We start from the raw sequence: 19,642 nt of genomic DNA on the forward strand, positions 1-19,642 counted from the left end.
AAATCAGAATTAACGTTTCAGGTTAAGCGATCCTTCCACAGAACTGGTGATAGCTCGGAAAGTGTTGATTTTATGTGGAGAAGATAGGTTGGAGGGAGGAGGTAAAGAGTCAACAGTAGGTGAGGATAGAACCCAAAGAAAGAGAGGAACAGTTGGACTGACAAAGGAGTGGATAAAGATCAGGCTGGAAGAGTGAATAACCCTGGGAGGTTGAATATCCCACCAATGGTTGACTCCTTACCCCCCCCACACCCCCTGGCAGGACAGCATCTTTGTCTCTCAGCAGGTTTTGGATTTTGATTTTATTCACGTGTACTCAAGTGCAGAAGTACGGGAGGTCAGTGCAAAATGTCCAACATCGCTCCATCTGGCAGCATCTCCGGTACCAAGGTACAAAACACTGAGGGATAAAGTAATAAAAGAGACAAAGTTAAAAAAGTTAAGCATTACTTTCATAAAAAATAAAGAAATAAAGTAGTAGTTAACATTAAAGATCTGCTTAATATAAACTAGAAAAAATAAAGGAATTAAGTTAAAAGTTCAGCAGCGTTTGATGACTCCTCCCCTTATTTCACTCTCTGGGAGATTTCGCTACCTGGTCTCGATACCGTCACCGCAGATACTAGGGAGGGGCAGAGCTCCCTCACTGCCTGCTGTACCCGTGTTGGGCCGCAGTGCCATCACTGCCTCTGAAGCTGCAGCCTTTCCCCATCTCCCCCACTATCTCTGGAACGCGCCTCGGAATGTCCCACTGGCACACCGAAAAAGCGCCACGCCAGGTCAAGATACCGCCACACCGGGCCGAGAGACCCCCACACCGGTCCGAGAGACTGCCGCACCGGGCCAAGAGACCGCCGCTCCGAGCCGAGAGACCGCCACACCGGGCCGAGAGACCGCCACACCGGGCTGAGACCGCCACACTGAGCCGAGAGACCGCCGCACCGGGCCGAGAGACCGCCGCACCGGGCCGAGAGACCGCCGCACCGGGCCGAGAGACCGCCGCACCGGGCTGAGACCGCCACACTGAGCCGAGAGACCGCCACACCGGGCCGAGATACCATCACACTAAGCCAAGATACTGCCACACCAGGCCGAGAGACCACCAGACCGTGCTGAGATACCATGACACCAGGCCGAGGGACCGTCACGAGAGAGTGGGCCAAGGGGACACCTCACCAGGTCCTCGCTGAGGCTGGGGGTGAAGAAAAGAAACATCAAGAGAGGCAAAAAAAAGAACAAAAAGAGAAAGAAATGAGAAAGATCATTAAAACAATACCCGATCATTCTTTCTTTGTAGTTTTTGGTAGCTTGCTGTGCAGTTTGGCTGCAACTTTCCATACATTTCTGCAGTGACTACACTTTGAAAGTTGGCGGCAAAGGGTGTCCTGAGGTTGTACAGTCTGTGAAGTGCTGCAACTTAAGTGCTTCTTCTTAAAACACAGAGTGAAAAACAGAACTAACGTTCCCATTGCACCTTTCATGACCTCTGCATGTCCCAAACCACTTTACAGTCAACCAAGTATTTTTGCAATGCAGTCACCGGTTTAATGTAGGAAACGTAACGTAGAGTCCAGGAGAAAACGTATTGTGAGCTGCACATACTCTATCTGACTTCACGATGCAGAGACAAACATTTTTGAGGACTGTTAGCTGTTACTTTGTCTTCCATTGAGGTCTTGGTGTAAAACCCCATGTAATTAAAGAGCAGGAGGCCAAAATTCTTGTGGCCGTAGGAACATCGAAGCAAGTAACCACCATGTCTTGTAGAGGATAATGACAATCCCATGGCCACATTTTTGATTAACTCTGTAACATTTCCTTTCTTCCGATGAGCTTTTCTCTCCAAAGATCATGTTGATACAAAGGCTCAAAAGCTTTGACTATTCAGTTGACTAGCTTTCTCCTGACTTCCCCACACAGACGATACTTGTCTTCCGAGTGCAATGTTGCCAGTGGTATACCAGAACATGAGTCAGGCTGTGAGCACATGTGTCTAATATTAACGTACCTTTGCGTAAAAGGATTCTGTTCGATGCTGTGGGATTTGTCTTTCACTCACAATGCTGAGGTGTTAGATTTTGGGATTCAGCATCACAGTGGTCCAAGGTAGACAGTCCATTGTCATAAATAATTATCTGATGGTTTATTAAGGTTTAAGAAGCACGGCTAAGATAGCTATCCGCCAGGCACCATCAACCAAGGAGGATTTCCCTCTAATTCTGAGCCCTTAATGGTATGGGCAGCATGGTGGCACAGTGGTTAGCACTGCTGCCTCATGGCACCAGGGTCCTGGGTTCAATTCCAGCCACGGGTGACTGTCTGTGTAGAGTTTGCACATTCTGCCCGTGTCTGTGTGGGTTTCTTCTAGGTGCTTTGGTTTCCTCTCAAAGTTGTACAAGTTAGGGTGAATTGGCCATGCTAAATTGCCCCACAGTGTCCAGGGATGTAGGTGCATTAGTCGGGGGGTAAATGTTGGATAATGGGGTAGGGGAATGGGTCTGGGTGGGTTACTCTTCGGAGGGTCGATGTGGACTTATTGAGCCTAATGGCCTCTTTCAGCACTATAGGGATTCTAGCTCAGATATTATACACAAGATAATTAGATATGAAAGAGCACTGCCCTATTGCAGTGAAGGCTGGTTCAATGATACAAGAGGTTGTCAGTGCAGAGTGTTTCAATCTCGTTAAAGTTGTAAAAATACCATCCTCTCTAGGCAAGGTGTTAGGGAGCTCGTCCCTGGGTCTTCCTCCTCCACTTTTGCTTCATTGTCCACCTGATGAAGATGTCAGGGACATCAACCACAGAGGATTTCCCCCTGACTCTGAACCCTTGATAATGTATTTTCTATCGAGGGGCTGGTAATTTACATAATGTCAATCACCCCTTTGAACCCTTCCATCTAGTGGAGACAGGACAGTACTCAGAATGCTTCTTCACCCACCTCCCAGACCAAAGTCTTTTACTTCACACAACCAACATCTCCTGCTCTTTCTGAACACTTTGACAAGAGGCTTTTATGAACCCAGAAGGTCAACATGAACACCTGACCCCAAAAACCAGACACTTCCAGGCACTGATTTTAACATTGTTTATGATGGTAAGACAGTTAGTCTGAAAGAGTTAACTCAGAAGTTTTGAAATAGCTCCACCCAGCGTATATAAATGGCTGCCTCTAGAGCATGCTAGTCAGTTGTAAACTAGTCAATTTATTGTTGTTAGTCAGTCTACAGCCATGTAGCACAGACCTAGTTACTATGTCTTCAGAGATGACAATGTCCCTGACCTATTGTTAATATAACCAGTCTGAAGCACTTGGAAATAAAGGGACAGAAGTAGGCCATTCAGCCCCTTTGAGCATGCATCAATTAATATGATCATGGCTGATTGAACACTTCAATGTCTTTTCTCTGCACTATCTCCACCTTTTACATCATTGACAATCAGAAATCTGTCAATCTCCACCTTAGACACACTCAAAGACTGAGCCTCAGTGGGAGAGAGTTCCAAAGGTTCATGACACCCCGAGTGAAATAATTTCTCCTCATCTCAGACCTAAATGCCACTCTCCTGATATTTAAATTGTAGCTCTCGACTCTCCACCCAGGGGAAACATCTTACCTGCATCCACCCTGTCTTAACACTTCAAAACTCTGGTCCAGTTTGCTCAGTCTCCCTTGGTAGGACAGCCCCATCATCCCAGGAACAAGCCTGGGGTGGACCTTTAGTGCACTGCCTGTATGCAATAATGTCCTTCCTGAGGTAAGGAGTCCAAAACTAAATGTGGTCTGATCAAGTTTTTATAGAGAACCAAGACTTTACTACTCCTATATGCAAATCCTCTTGCAGTAAACGCAAACATTCATTAACCTTCCAAATAACTTGCTGCACCTGCATATTAGCCTTCAATAACTTATTGACAAGGACACCCGCATTGCTTTGTATATCTATATCTTCCAACCTCTTAGTTAATAAGGAATACTCAGTGCATCCCTATCTCCTACTAAAGTTAATAACCTTGTATTTTTCCACATTATATTTCTATCTGTCATATTCTTGCCCATACTACGCCTGTCATGAAACCAATCGTTTACTATATCGAAAATACCTGTTTGATTGAATGTCCAATTCCTTAGAGGCCAGGAGACAGGAGGACAGATGAGAATCCCAATGTCCTAGTCATTAAGAGCCTTCATTGGCCAATGTTGTTATTCCATCTACAGTTTTTGCTCATTCCAGGCGCCATGCTGAGTGTAACCTTTACACTGTCACCTCAACAACCTCTTTGTGCCATGTTACAATCATCCCAGTATCCTTCACTTCCAGTTAGCCACTTGTGACCAGCCAAGACAGAATGGCACAGATAGCCCAATGGCCAAAGGGTCATTAGAGCATGGTAGCCTGGAGCTTTGCTCAGGACCTTACTCATAGGGTCACCCAGCGGGGAAACAGACCCTTCAGTCAAATCAGTCTATGCCGACCATAATCCCAAACTAAGCTAGTCCCACCTGCCTGCGCCTGGCCCATATCCCTCCAAGCCTTTCCTATTCATGTATTTATCCAAATGTCTTGGAAACACTGTGACACTACCCGCATCTGCCACTTCATCTGGACAATCTTTCCACACATGAGCCACACTCTGAGTAACAACAAATTTGACTTCGTGGGAATTCCTGCGAAATTGAGTATTCTAATGGGCAATATTTGAAACTGTCTAAAACAGGCTAGTAAATTTGGAGGGAGATGACTCACTGCAGCTTAATAGATATCAAGAAAATGTTACAGGATTTGAAAAACAACTCCACCTCCTGGGTAATGATTAAACTGAAACCCCCCCCTCCCCCCACCCCTTGGTGAGTCCAAATTGCTGTGGTAACGTACACTTTTCCATGCATGTTGCAGCCTGGAGCTGTGGATGGTGAAAGTAGAGCCTCTGTATTCATGCCAACGTGTGGCTGACCAGGAATCTCTGCCACTCTTGCCCCCAGCCATTAGCACGTGTTGGAAGGAGCTTGTCCTCTGGCATTAACACGTGTTGGAAGGAGCTTGCAGATTGAATCTTCACCTTTCTGATCTTCTGTAGCGCTCAGCCCCTGGGGTGGGACTTGTACCCAGAGCAGCGACTGTTTCTTAATGCACCACAAGAACAGAGCCCAGAGTACCAGTCCATACTGCATAACAGGTTACGGCCCAAATACAAATTTGACTGACTTTGTAGGGAGAGTTGAAGCTGACCTGCTCAGATGTTCGTAAAGAGCAACTTGAGGTGAGGAAGGGATCCTCACCTGGAAGTGACCCACAGAGGCAGGAATTGGGAAGGATGCTGATTCTCAGTCCTGCCTCCCATTTCCAGGTTTTGCTACCAGACTCCTGGAATCGTAGAGGTTTACAGCAGGGAAGCAGCCCTTCTGCCCAAATTGCTGATGCCGCCCAGTGTTCAGAATTGAACTTGTCCGTTTGCCAGCGTTTGGTCCGTATCCCTCCATTAACTTTCCCATCCATGTACCTGTCCAAACGTTTCTGAAGTGACAAAGTTGTACTCATCTCCATCACTACCTGTGGCAGCCCGTACCAGGGGCTCACCACCCTCTGTGGAAAACAGATTGCCTCTCTGGCCCTTTTTTGTATCTCTTCCTGGACCATTAGTTGACATTGATGCTGAGTGCTGGGTGGATGTGGAGGGAGGACCAGTGCAGATGGAGTTTGTTAAAAGGCTCACCTTCATTCATGCCTCATGGGGGTTGGACCGTCTTACTCATCAAGCTAGCAGTTTCGACTGTGTTGGGAGAAAGTACTAATTGTTGATAGCAGTCTGGTAACTATTTGTTGGAGTAAGGTTTTCAAACACTTTGCCCGTTCTCATTTGATGGTAGCAGTTATAATTTCCAAAATTGAACTGCTGGCAAGCCTCTGATTGGACCCATTTTGCTTTACTGTAGATATTGTGTCTCCCAACTTGGCTGAGAATGTTCAGGGAGGAGGTAGTGGTTCAGTTAGACGTTCTGGTGACCCAGATGCCCAGAGACTAATGCTTTGGTACACAGATTGAAATCCCACTCCAGCAGTGAGTCCAGTTTAACATCAGTGTATAGGACCCGGAGTTGAAAACCAGGCGCAGTAACGTCAACCATGGAATTATCTTGTAAGATTTTATTTATTTTTCTACGTTTATGCTACGAAAACTGTATTGCTGAACTTTTTAATTATTTCTTTATACATCTGTTTCTGTCACTAAGCTTTGATGAAGAGTCATCTAGACTTGAAACATTAGCTTTCTCTCTCTTGTCTCTCCACGGATTCTGTCTGACCCACTGTGATCTCCAGCATTTTTTGTTTATTGTACTTAGGTGCTTGTGCCAAAGATGGCACCATATGGAGTGGCATTGAGTACACAAGACAATAAAACCCATCTGGTTCCCAATTGTCTGGTCTGGCCCTACATGTGACTCTAGGCCCACAGCAATATGGATGACCATTTTCTGAATTGGCCTTAGCAAGCCACTCAGCTCATAGGACAATTAGGAATGGACAACCAATGTTGGTCTTACAGGTGACAATGCCCACATTTTTTTGAGATTCCCTACAGTGTGGAAACAGGCCCTTTGGCTCAACCAGTTCACACCAACCCTCCAAAGAGTAGCCCACCCAGACCCATTACCCTCTGACTATTGCACCTAACACCACGGGCAATTTAGCATGGCCAATTCACCTCACCTGCACATCTTTGGACTGTGGGAGGAAACCGGAGCACCCGGAGGGAACCCACACAGACACAGGGAGAATGTGCAAACTCCACACAGACAGTCACCCGAGACTGGAATCAAACCCAGGTCCCTGGCGCTGTGAGGTAGCAGTGCTAACCACTGAGCCACTGTCCACCCCTATGACACGAAAGAATAAAGAAAGAAATCACCCCGCCATGGAGAAGGTGAATTAGCTGCTTCTAATAATGCAGTCAGTCCGAGGGCCATGACTCTGATTTCCCTGTTTCTGATCTGACTTTCCTGAGGAAAAGTAATTGATTTCCTCACACTTGTTTGATTCACTCTGACCATGGCTATTAAGGGGATGCTGACATTGTCCTGCCTCTTTGCTGACTTACTTCAAGTTCCCTTCAGTTGACATCTCAATGTTATCTACCAATCTGATCTTTACCCTCCATTTCTCATTTGGTTTCCTCACTTGGCTATCTTTTTTATCCATACTCCACAACCCTTCTAGACTCCTCAAATTATGAAGATCTCAGTCAGTCTCTCTCTCACAAAGATTTCAGTCTCTCTCTCACAAAGATCTCAGTCAGTCTCTCACAAAGATTCAGTGAGTCTCTCTCTCAACAAAGATCTCAGTCAGTCTCTCTCTCACGAAGATCTCAGTGAGTCTCTCTCTCAACAAAGATCTCCAGTGAGTCTCTCTCTCAACAAAGATCTCAATCTCTGTTTCACGAAGATCTCAGTCACACTCTCTCTCACAAAGATCTCAGTGAGTCTCTCTCTCACAAAGATCTCAGTGAGTCTCTCTCTCAACAAAGATCTCAGTCAGTCTCTCTCTCACAAAGATCTCAGTCTCTCTCTCACAAAGATCTCAGTGAGTCTCTCTCTCAACAAAGATCTCAGTCTCTCTCTCACAAAGATCTCAGTCACTCTGTCTCTCATGAAGATCTCAGTCAGTCTCTCTCTCTCTCAACAAAGATCTCGGTCAGTCTCTCACAAAGATCTCAGTCTCTGTCACAAATATCTCAGTGAGTCTCTCTCTCTCAACAAAGATCTCAGTCAGTCTCTCTCTCACGAAGATCTCAGTCAGTCTCTCTCTCGACAAAGATCTCAGTCAGCCTCTCTCAACAAAGATCTCAGTCAGTCTCTCACGAAGATCTCAGTCACTCTCTCTCTCATGAAGATCTCAGTCAGTCTCTCTCTCGACAAAGATCTCAGTAAGTCTGTCTCAACAAAGATCTGTCAGTCTCTCACGAAGATCTCAGTCAGTCTCTCACAAAAGTCTTAGTGAGTCTCTCTCTCTCTCACTGCAATGCCAAGGTCATCTCCTCTGCCCTGAAGCTCTTCAACCATATCCTGAAACAAAGATCTCTCCTCAAATTGCAACCCTTAATTACAAAGGATCAGACCAACATTTTCCATGTCTCTTGTGGATGGAGGTACTTGTACTTCAATGGCCAATCCACTTAGCTTTTCAGCTCCAGTGATTCCTGATAGTTCCTCAAGTCCCGTCACCTCACTGGAATCTACATAGAAAGCCAGGTTTAAAAGATAGCAAGGTGACATATGGAGATGAATGCTCTGGAGATACTGGACCTCCATTTTCAATGCATAGTATGAGGCAAGCCAGTATGTCCCATTGACCAGTTTAAACCAAATCATCTGCCGACATTTCTGCCACCTCCAAAAAGACCCCACCACCAGCGATATATTTCCCTCCCCACCCCTTTCTGCCTTCCGCAAAGACCGTTCCCTCCGCGACTACCTGGTCAGGTCCACGCCCCCTAACAACCCACCCTCCCATCCTGGCACTTTCCCCTGCCACCGCAGGAACTGTAAAACCTGTGCCCATACCTCCTCCCTCAATCTCCATCCAAGGCCCTAAAGGAGCCTTCCACATCCATCAAGGTTTTCCTTGCACATCCACTAATATCATTTATTGTATCCGTTGCTCCCGATGCGGTCTCCTCTACATTGGGGAGACTGGGCGCCTCCTAGCAGAGCGCTTTAGGGAACATCTCCGGGACACCCGCACCAATTAACCACACCGTCCAGTGGCCCAACATTTCAACTCTCCCTCCCACTCTGCTGAGGACATGGAGGTCCTGGCCCTCCTTCACCGCCGCTCCCTCACCACCAGACGCCTGGAGGAAGAACGCCTCATCTTCCGCCTCGGAACACTTCAACCCCAGGGCATCAATGTGGACTTCAACAGTTTCCTCATTTCCCCTTCCCCCACCTCACCCTAGTTCTAAACTTCCAGCTCAGTAACTGTCCCCATGACTTGTCCGGACTTGTCCGACCTGCCTATCTCCTTTTCCACCTATCCACTCCACCCTCTCCTCCTTGACCTATCACCTTCATCTCCTCCCCCACTCACCCATTGTACTCTATGCTACTCTCTCCCCACCCCCACCCTCCTCTAGCTTATCTCTCCACGCTTCAGGCTCACTGCCTTTATTCCTGATGAAGGGCTTTTGCCCGAAACGTCGATTTCGAAGCTACTTGGATGCTGCCTGAACTGCTGTGCTCTTCCAGCACCACTAATCCAGTTTTACTGGTTTCTCCTTCTGGGAATTGGCGCACTCAATTGGGGACAGATTCCGAATGAGCCAACGCTGATGTTATGTGGTTCACTAATCAGAATATAGAACTTGGAGCAGGTGAAGACCACTCAGCCCCTCGAGCCTGCTCCACAGTTCAATACGATCAAGTCTGATCTCATCTCAGCCTCAACTCCATTTTCCTGCCCGCTCTCTGTAACCCTTTGACCCAGTAATAATTCAAAATCTGCCTGCCTCCTCCTCAATTTAGTCAGTGTCCCAGCGTCCTCCACACTCTGGCACAGTGATTTCCACAGATTAATGATGCCCTGAGAGAAATAATTCTTCTTGATCTCTGAAATCGAAGCCTAAGACTATGGCCTCTCATTCTAGATTTCTCCACAATGTCTTTTTATTAATTTGTAGGATGCAGGCATCGCTGGCTGGCCAGCATGTATTACCAGTCCCCAGTTGCCCTTGGAAGGGCTTTGTAGTGATTGGTTTACAAGGCCGTTTCCGAGGGCAATTGAGGGTCAGCCATGTCGCTGTGGATCTGGAGTCACATGTAGACCAGACCAGGTGAGGACAGTAGTTTCCTTCCCAAAAGGACATTAATAACCCAGATGGATTTTTCTGACAATTGACAATTGGTCATCATTACATTGTTAATACCAGATTTTTTAAAAATTGTATTCAAATTCCACCATTTGCCGTGGCGGGATTTAAATCTGGGTCTCTAGCTGAGCTTCTGGACTGATAGTCTGGTGATGATACCACTCAGTGATCACCTTCCCTTGAGAGAAACATCGTCTCTATACCTACTATGGTGTCTGCTGTCCACCCGCATCCTCTAAGCCAACCTGAAGCTGAGGAATCCTGTGGAGGGGTAGGATGAGAAGTCAGGTCACAGAGCTGACTGGCCAAATGGCCTCCATTAGTGCTGTAAGTTTGTTTTGTCTTTACCTCCAATGGTGCACCTTTCCTTGGAACGTATCTTTTACAACGGGCATGTCAGAGAAGTGCTCAATCACTTAAACAGCTCAATTACGTTTCTTAACAACATTGCTCAGGGCTAAATGGGAAGCTGCTGAAAATGTTTCATTACAGTTTACTGCAACCTGCCACTGTTTAGTTGCTGTGCCAGACTACAATGTCCTAAAGCACTTCATTAAAGTGAGACCCTGACTTGCATTGGTGGAGGTAATGAATCTGCGATCAAAGACGGAGAGAGGGAAGGAGGGTGGTCTGTTTGCAGTTTAGATGGAGATGCTCCAAGACTCTCTTAAATTTGGTTGGTGAGACAATGATGAGAGGCCATCAATCTAGAGCTGTCACAAAATCCAGCTGATGAGTTCAGCAGAGATCATGAGGGCCGCAGGATGAAATCCTAAGTGTTCACGAAGCTGACGTGACTGCAGGTTCCTCCAGAAAAACTGGGATGGTATCTAGAAGCTGGGGGTAATACAGGTCCATTGGGGGAAAGTGGCAGCAGGAACCTGATCTGGTCTCGCATAAAGAGCTGGGATAGGCACATGGGCAAAATGGCCTTCTGGATGCTATAAACATCCATTCCTTTTTTTTTTCATTCCCTCATGGAATGAGAGCATTACAGGTTGGGCCAGACCCTAGTTGCCTCTTGAGAAGGTGGTGATGTGCTGCCTTCTTGAACTGCTGCAGTCCATGTGCTGTGGGTAGACCCACAATGCCTTTAAGGGTGGGAATTCCAGGGTTTTTCCAAGTCAGGATGGTGAGTGGCTTGGAGGGGAACTTGGAAGGTGGTGGTGGTGCTCCCATGTATCTGCTGCCCTTGTCCTTCAAGGCAAAAGTGCTCTTGGGTTCAGGAAGTGTTAATTTCTGTGGTGCATCTTGTAGATAGTACACACTGATGCTACTGAGCACCGGTGATGGAGGGAGTGAATGCCTATCTGGTGTATCTGGTGCCAGTTAACTGGGCTGCTTTGCCCTGATGGTGTTAAGCTTGTTCTGGTCTAGGCCAGACCACTCAAAACATTCTTAAGCAGGTAGCCCAGACCATAACTTTGCAACTCGTTTCAGTAAGTGTAGTAAAAATTATCTGGAGTAAGTTAGCCAGGTTGACTATCAGGTTTAAAACAGACAAAAAATGTATTCACAAAATTACACACTGAAACACGAAGAACAGAATAAAGAACCCTCACAGAACTCCGTCTATCTAAACTAGACTTAACTATACTGTTCCAAATATATAGAACAGTCCTAATAAGCAAACTCCCTTTAAAACACAGTACAGAAAAGGGTCAGATGCTTACAGGTTGAAGTTAGAAAGGCAGTAGAGAGAGTTTGTTTCCACACAGCTCACTATTGAACTCCCAACTAGTTCTGGACTGAACTAAACTCAGCTAGAGAGCTGACCACTCCCCTTTCACTATACAGGTCACTTCTAAAACATGACCACTTTGGCCTGAAGTCTCATCTGTTTACATACAAACAAAAGGCCTCTCCAAATCCTTTTTAGCTCTGTACTAAACCAGACTGATTGGAGTCCCACCTGGTTTATTGCCCCTCTGAAAAAAATCAAGGACAGAGTCTCCTTAAGAAAAGGAACTACTTTTAGGGAAAAAAGGACTAGTTTTGTCACAGGCTTCTTGAGTGTTGTTGGAGCTGCACCCATCCAGGCAAGTGAGGAGTATTCCATCGCACTCCTGACTTGTGCCATATTGAGAGAGAATAGACTCCCAATTCTCAGTTCTTTTGTAACCTGGAAGGGCTAAATGGTTTGGATAGATTTCCCAGCACTGAAACAGGCCATTCAGGCCAACATTTCGAGACTGGTGTTTCTTTCCTTGTGACCATCCACCTGTCTCTGTGTAAATTTCCCGATCATCATATCCGTCTGTTCCTTTCTCCCTCATTAAGGTCGACTTATGTTTCCCATAAACACATGCGTTATTTTTCCCTCAAGTACTTCTTGTGGCAAGTTTCACTTTCCGGACACTCTCCAAAGTCCTTACTCTGATTGGATTTATTGGCGGTGATCTTATTTTTATATTCCCCAGTTTGTGATTGCCCCACAAATGGAACAACCATCAAGCACCCCTCTCAGATCATGTGCCCATGGCCTTCTATATTCCTGGCGGAAGGGTAAAATCTCCATAATCTCTGAGGACAATAAGAAGATGGAGAATAGAAGGAGGCCATTCAGCCCTTTGAGCCTGATCTGCTAGCGTTTATGGTTACAGCTGATCATCCAACTGTTTCTGCTTTTATGTTATATCCTTTTGGTCCCTTTATCTCCCAATGCTATATCAGACTGCTCCTTGAAATCCTCGATTTCTTTCTGTGGCGGTGAATTCCACAGGCTCCCCATTCTCTGGGTGAATGAAATTTCTTCCCATCTCAGTCCCAGATGGTTTGCCTGGTATCCTCAGACTGTCACCTCCCAGTTCTCCCTCCATGAGGGACATTCCTCCTGCACCTACCTATAGAGGTGCTGGCACTCTCTCTCACCATTTTGAGAGTAGCAAGTTTAACCCAAGGCTCACCACACCCAGTGTGGGAGGAGGCAAGGTACACATCTGTGGTGATCCCAGCCAGTCCAGGATGAGCTCTCCAAGCTGCCCCTCTCACAGTCATTAGATCCTGACAAGTCAGGTAGAGGCCAGTCAGCCCATCGCATCGGCACTGACCCTCCAAAGACCATCCCACCTTTATCTCCACATTTACCACGTCTAACCATCCTGGACCTGCAGTGTGGAAGCAGGCCATTCGGCCCCTCGAGTCCACACTGACCCTCCGAAGAGCATCCCACCACATTCATGTAACCCTGCAGTTCCTATGGCTGACTCACCTAACTTGCACATCCCTGGACACCAGAGGGCAACATATCAAGGCCAATCCACCTGCACATCTTTGAACTGTGGGAGGAAACCCACGCAGACATGGGGAGAACGTGCAAACTCCACACAGACAGTCGCTTGAGGCTGGAATCGAACCCAGGTCCCTGGTGTTGTGAGGCGGCAGTGCTAACCACTGAGCCACCGCCCCGCCCCTAAATGGGTGGGATGTGCAGAGGTGAATGACAAAGCCAGTTTGAGAAATTAGGACAAAGTTAAAATGGAAGTCGGCCGACAGTGTGGCAGAATGCCACAGATGCTTAGTAATGTTTGTTATATTTACATAGGCAGTTCAGAATGCTTACATTGTGTGTAAAGTTTCCACGTCTCCCTCATTCAGCAGAAATTGGTGTTGATTTGAATGGTGCGGGTGATTGATGTTAATAACTGGAGGAATTAGTAAATGGCAGTGTGATGATGGATGAGTGAGAGCAGCTAGTAACTGAGGCCAAATACAGTAGCTTGACTGATAGGGTAAGACTGCCTGTTGCTGGCATCTTTCGATTAGATTAGATTAGATTCCCTACTGTATGGAAACAGTCCCTTCCGTCCAACAAGTCCACACCGACCCTCTGAAGAGCCCCAGATCCCAATTATCTGACACCATATTGCAATCCTGCTGTAAAATCACTTTTTTTTTCTTAAAAAATGATAAAGGAGTAGAATAAATTGCATTTATATATTTATATCACAGAAACAGGATGTCCCAAAAACCCTTAACATCCAAAGAAGTAGAGTTGTTGTTGTAAACACAGATCCCATGACTAGCATTGTGACAATCAGTTTGATGTGATGCCGCCGCTTGCTGGATTAATACTGGTCAGAGCGACAGAGGTAATTTCGTCTTTCCCAAAGTGGTGGTATCTTTGGCCTCATCCTGAGAGGGTTCATTTTGCCTTGATAGAGCATGCCTTCAAAAAGGCAGTACCTCTGACAGTGCAATACTCCCCTCAGTGCTGTGTGGGAGAGTCGACCTGGATTTATCTGCTCAACAGTCCTGAGTGGGATTCATCTCATGAGCTATAAAGATCCTGGAGTGATCAAGGATGATCTCTCGCATTCTGACCGGCTGTTCACTTCCCCTCTGCTCTGAAACTACCATCACTCTTTGTTTCCAATTCCTCAGGAGAAATTCATTGGCCGGGCATTTGTCACCCTTTTCACCAAGAAAGCGCCTTCCAGGTCCGAGTATAGGCAGGGAGAGCTGGTGAGACTTTCAGTGACATGGGACTCAATCCTGCCCATCACCTGGGATCCCTCTATTTGAGAAGGGGGCAGAGAAGGGGGCAACAGTTCCCTCTGACTAGGAGCCATCAACACTCTGAGAGTCAACGGGAAGGACGTTCCTGCTGACCGGGGAGTCCAGGGGCAGGGGTCACAGTCTAAGGGCCAAGATGAGGGGAAATGTCTTCACCCAGAAAGTAGTCAGCCTGCCACAGGAAACAGAATGGTGGTGAAGAAGGCAAAGGTTACAATGGCGTTCGGAGAGGAATCCAGGACAGGAGGAGGGTTGTCTTGCTGCAATTGTACGAGGCCTTGGTGAGACCACACTTGGAGTCCTCTGTGCAGTTTTGGTCTCCCTATCTGAGGAAGGGTGTTCTGGCGATGGAGGGAAGTGCAGTGAAGGCTGATTCCTGGGATAGCAGAACTGACATATAGAGACTGGATCAAGGGGGACTCTCCTCAATGCACTTTAGAAGACTGAGCAGCAATCCCAAAGAAACTTCTCAAATTCTAACAGGAATAGACAGGGGAAGCACGGGAAGGATGTTTTCAATGTCCAGAGAGTCCGGAACTGGGGGTTACAGTTTAAAAGTACAGGGTAGGCCATTTAGGACTGAGATGAGGAGAAATTTCTTCATCTAGAGAGCGGTGAGTCTGGGGAATTCTCTGCCATAGAAAATGGTTGAGGCCAAAACATTGGATGTTTTCAAGGAGCTAGAGAGAGTGTTTAGGGCTAAGGGGATGAAAGGGTATGGGGGAAAGAGGAATCAGGAGTCTGAATTAGAGTCGTAGAGATGTACAGCACAGAAACAGACCCTTCGGTCCAACCCGTCCATGCCGACCAGCTATCCCAACCCAATCTAGTCCCACCCACCAGCACCCAATCCATATCCCTGCAAACCCTTCCTATTCATATAGCCATCCAGAATTGGAGTGATCATATTGAATGGCAGAGTATGACTTACCCGTGCTCTTATTTTCGATGTTCCTACTTCCTCAGGGTTTGAAATAATTGTCAAACGAGCCAACGAGGGGCTGAAAAGACTTGATTTTTTTTTAACACAGCAAGTTATTAAGGTCCAGAATGTATTGCTAGAAGTGATGCCTGGAGCAGATTCAACAGTAATCTTCAATGGGGGGGGGGTGGGATAAATTCTTGACGGGGGTGATGGTGGTGGAAATTGCAGGGCTCCAGGGAAAGAGCAGGGCTTTGGAACTCAATGGATGACATTGCCAAAGAACATTATGGGGTTACAACTACATCTCAACCTGCGATTATGCTGCAAATGCCACCCTCCCTCAGCAAACAAGCCTAGACCTGGCCCAATTTGGAGCCTTGTTCATATTTCAACCACTCCTGCTGCTGTTTCATCTTCAGATAGTTCATCCGATGGCCTATTGAATGTTAGTGTCATAAACACCTCTCTCCCTTTTCAAGCAATGGCTGAAGAGTTAGTCCCAACACTAGGGTGGGGGTGTCAGATGGGGAGAGGTGCAGGCCTAGAGCATGCAATAGGAATGTGGGAAAATTGTGAAGGGAGATTCCACAGGAAGAGATTTTTTAAAAACCTAGTGTGTGAAAAATATTTACTATCACTGAAACCCCCACAATCAATATCCAGGGGGAGGTTACCATTGATGAGAAAATGAATAAGACTTGCCAAATAAACACAGCGTCTTCAAGACCAGGTCAGAGGCTAGGAATCTTGCAGTGAGTAACTCACCTCCTGACTCTCCAATGCCTGTCTCTAGGATTATTATTACTATATTATTAATCCAGTTAATGTTAAAAGTTTGATCCCACCTTGCTCGTAAAACCGTCTAGAATTAAGAGTCTAATGATAACCATGAACCCATTGCCAATTGTCAAAAAAACCCATTGGATTCACCTAATGCCCTTGAGGGAAGGAGATCTACCATCCTTACCTGGTCTGACCTACATGTGACTCCAGACTCTTAACTGAATCCTGGCCCATTAGGAATGGACAACAAATGGTGGCCTAGCCCACATCTTGTACATGAGTAAAAGATTTAAGTCAGGCATGTGATGGAATACTCTCCACTTGCCTGGATGGGGGTGCAGCTCCAACAACACTCAAGAAGCTTGACACCATCCAGGACAAAGCAACCCACTTGATTGGCATGAGATCCACAACCAGCCACTCCCTCCTCCACCATTCATGCTCAGTAGCAGCAGTGCGCACTATCTACAGGATGCCCTGCAGAAATTCGTCAATGTTCATTTGAAAGCACCTTCCAAATCCACGAGTACTAACACATAGAAGGACAAGTTCAGCAGATACATGGGAGCACCACCACCTACAAGTTCCCCTCCAAGTCACTCACCATTCTGATTTGGAAATATATCGCCTTTCCTTCAGTCAAAATCCTGAAATTCCCTCCAGGATGGTGTTGTGGGTGTCCTCACACCACAAGCACTTCACAGGTTTCAGAAGGCAGCTCACTGACACCGGGGAATAAGGGAGTCAGGGAGGGTAATACATTCTAACCTATTCAAGGATGTTCTTTCCTGTGAATGAATCAAAATAAGGTCAAATCTTTTTTGAAGACAGATGTTAGGGCCTGAGAAGGATGCTGGGTGAGTTCTATCCTTCATCACTGCCCAGTTTCTCTTTGGGCTAACCAGGCCTTAGGCTCTTTATTTGTCTATTTAAGGGATATATCCCATGCTTCCCTGTCCATGATGACCACCCCTTTTAGGAGGTTGCCAATACTTGAAAAACGGCTCAACTCCATTCCAGGCTTGTCAAAGTCATGGTTCTCTGGAGATCCAGGCCTTAATTAACCAGTGGCATGCATTCTCCCCCGTCAGAGCACAGTCAGGTGAAGCAAAGTAACAGGTCATGTCAGAACCACTCTCATGAAGGATGACATGTTCACTCTGCTTTTCTCTCTTCGCCAACGCTGACTCATTGGCTGAGAGTTTCCGACACTTTAGACCTTTATGTCTCGGCTTTCTAGCATGCGATGTGTGTTGTATTTCACTCACACCTCTCCCTCACCCCCCTCCGGGAGTACACGCCCCCAGGGAGTAACCAGTTTCTTGGGCCACTGTTCAACATGGGGTCAGGCACTATGTGCCGATTCACCACTAGGTGGAGCTTCACACCACAGGGCTTGTTTGATGTCATAACCTTCATGATGTGCATTGTGCCAGTGTTGGACTGGGGTGGACAAGGTCAGAAGTCACACGACACCAGACTATAGTCCAACAGGTTTACCTGAAATCACAAGCTTTTGGGGTGCTGCTCCTTCATCAGGCGGTGAACCTGATGAAGGAGCAGAGCCCGAAAGCTTGTGATTCCAGATAAACATCGGGCATCATGTGACTTAAGACACAATATTCAACAAAAAGGGGAAGGGAAGTCCTCAAACAATAATGACTGGATGAACAGCTCCTGATTGAGGGATAAATATTTAACCAGGACACCGGGACAAATTCTTTTGCTCCTTATTTTGAAAAGAGAGCTGGAGCTTTGAACACTCATTCAAGAGGAACTGCCTCCAACAGCGCACAGCTCACTCAATGCCTGAAACTATTAAAGCCTTTCTTAAAGTATGAACCATTGACGAGGCTGAGGAACACGGTCATCAGTTGTATAACCTGGTATTATGTGATCTTTAACTTTGTCCACCCCTGTCCAACACCGACTCCTCCACATTATAAACAAATCAAAGGCATCACTTCCTTATAGTGGGCGATATTTACATGCCTTTGAAGTGCCAGGAGGGTCCGATAACCGAACGGACCCCACTGACCTTCAGCAGAAAGACCTCGGACTGTGGTCCTTCTCCACTGCCCCTTGGCAGCAGCTGCCCCAAGCTTTAGTACGTCCCTCAGTACATAGTCCTGGACCTTGGAATGAGCCAGCCTGTAACCCTCGATCAGGGTCAATTCCTTGCTCTGGTAGAAGTCTATATTGATGGACTCAACAAAAGGCTCCATACAGCACACAAACAAGGCAGGAGAGGGTGGGCAGCCGCACTGCGTGCGGGTCAGAAACCCTTCCAGTTCATAGTGACTTTCTCAAGGCGAGCCCCAGTCAGACTGTGGGACCAGATTGGGCAGCTCCAGCTGGCAAGGCTGGGAAGGGCTGAATGGCCTCCTGTGTTGCTCCAAAATGGGAGTGTAGCACCAGAGGGGAGTTCCCCTGTCCTTTAGCAGGGCGTGTGTGCTTATGAAGAAGGCCTGACTGTCAGTGTGATGTGTCTGTCAGTCTAATGTGTGAAAACAGGAAACCCCTGGAGCAGATTAAATCCCATTTCCCATTGTGGAGGCCCAGCATCAGCCTTACCTCAGCCAAACATGACACATCACATAAATGTTATAGAAAATAAAACCCGAGACAACAATGGAGTGACCACCACAGCAGGGAGTGGGTCAATACAATTCAAACCTGCCACTTGCAATCAAAATAGTTTAGCAGCTGGCTTTAGTTTCACATTCATCCTGCTATGTGTCGGTCAGACTTCTACAGAGCTCCTATAGCAAGGCTGCTGTACAATTCTGACTCTCTCTCTCTCTCTCTGTCTCTGTGTTCCAGCAATACAGCCTGCTCCCCAAAGAGCTGACTTCTTTGTGTGTGTGTGTGTGTCTGTGTGTGTGTCTGAATGCTTTATGTTCCTGGCTTCAGCACTTTAGACTGTGCTGAGTGTGAAATGGGTCCCGTTTCTCTGACTCTCGCATAGCTTCTTGCTTTGGCGGCAGACAGGAAGTCATTTGTCAAAGTGCAGGGAATATCTGAACTCTCCCTCCCACACACCCTCATTGCTTTTTTGTTAAATCAAAGCAAAGATATCTGGCTGGATTTACGCAGAGGGAAGGGGCAATCTGTGGTGGACACAGCTCGAGGTGAGAATTGGTGCCTGCCACTGTACATTTACAAATGCTTCGGTGAGCGTTATGTAGACAGGGAGTTGCGAGAGGTGTGTCGAGGACAAGGACACAAGCAGCATTCATATAGCGCCTTTGGCAACCATAAGGACATCCAAAAAGTGCCTTGCGATCCCAGAAGGTTCCTGAGTGTAGTCATTGTTATAACGAGAGGGACTTTTTCCCCATGCCCCTGCTCATTATTCCCACCCGAATAATTAGCTGTGCCCCTCTTGAATGTCTCAACTGAACCTGTCTCCACCACATTTCCACAGTGCATTCCAGACCTGAACTACTTGTTGTGTGAAATCAATGCCATCTTGTTCCTTTCCTTGTATGAGCAGAAACAGCTTCTCCCTCTCTACTCTGTCAAGCTCCTGGGTGCAGAAAAGATTTACAAG

The 19,642-nt window shown here is 46.8% G+C and overlaps 1 protein-coding gene across 4 annotated transcripts in view; it reads left to right on the top strand.

Moving 5' to 3' along the window:
- Nucleotides 1–19,642, top strand: part of palld (palladin, cytoskeletal associated protein) — a 453,391-nt gene that overhangs the window by 165,399 nt on the left and 268,350 nt on the right. The window contains exon 1 of one of the 4 annotated variants that reach the window (XM_072594423.1): nt 19,125–19,220. The exons of the other annotated variants lie outside the window; for them this stretch is intronic. The gene's annotated coding sequence lies outside the window, so the exon portion shown is untranslated. Of the gene's footprint in view, nt 1–19,124; nt 19,221–19,642 lie in introns of those variants that run through there. 4 annotated transcript variants of the gene reach the window in all.

This window comes from Chiloscyllium punctatum, chromosome 2, assembly GCF_047496795.1.
Source record: "Chiloscyllium punctatum isolate Juve2018m chromosome 2, sChiPun1.3, whole genome shotgun sequence".
Taxonomy (NCBI): domain Eukaryota; kingdom Metazoa; phylum Chordata; class Chondrichthyes; order Orectolobiformes; family Hemiscylliidae; genus Chiloscyllium; species Chiloscyllium punctatum.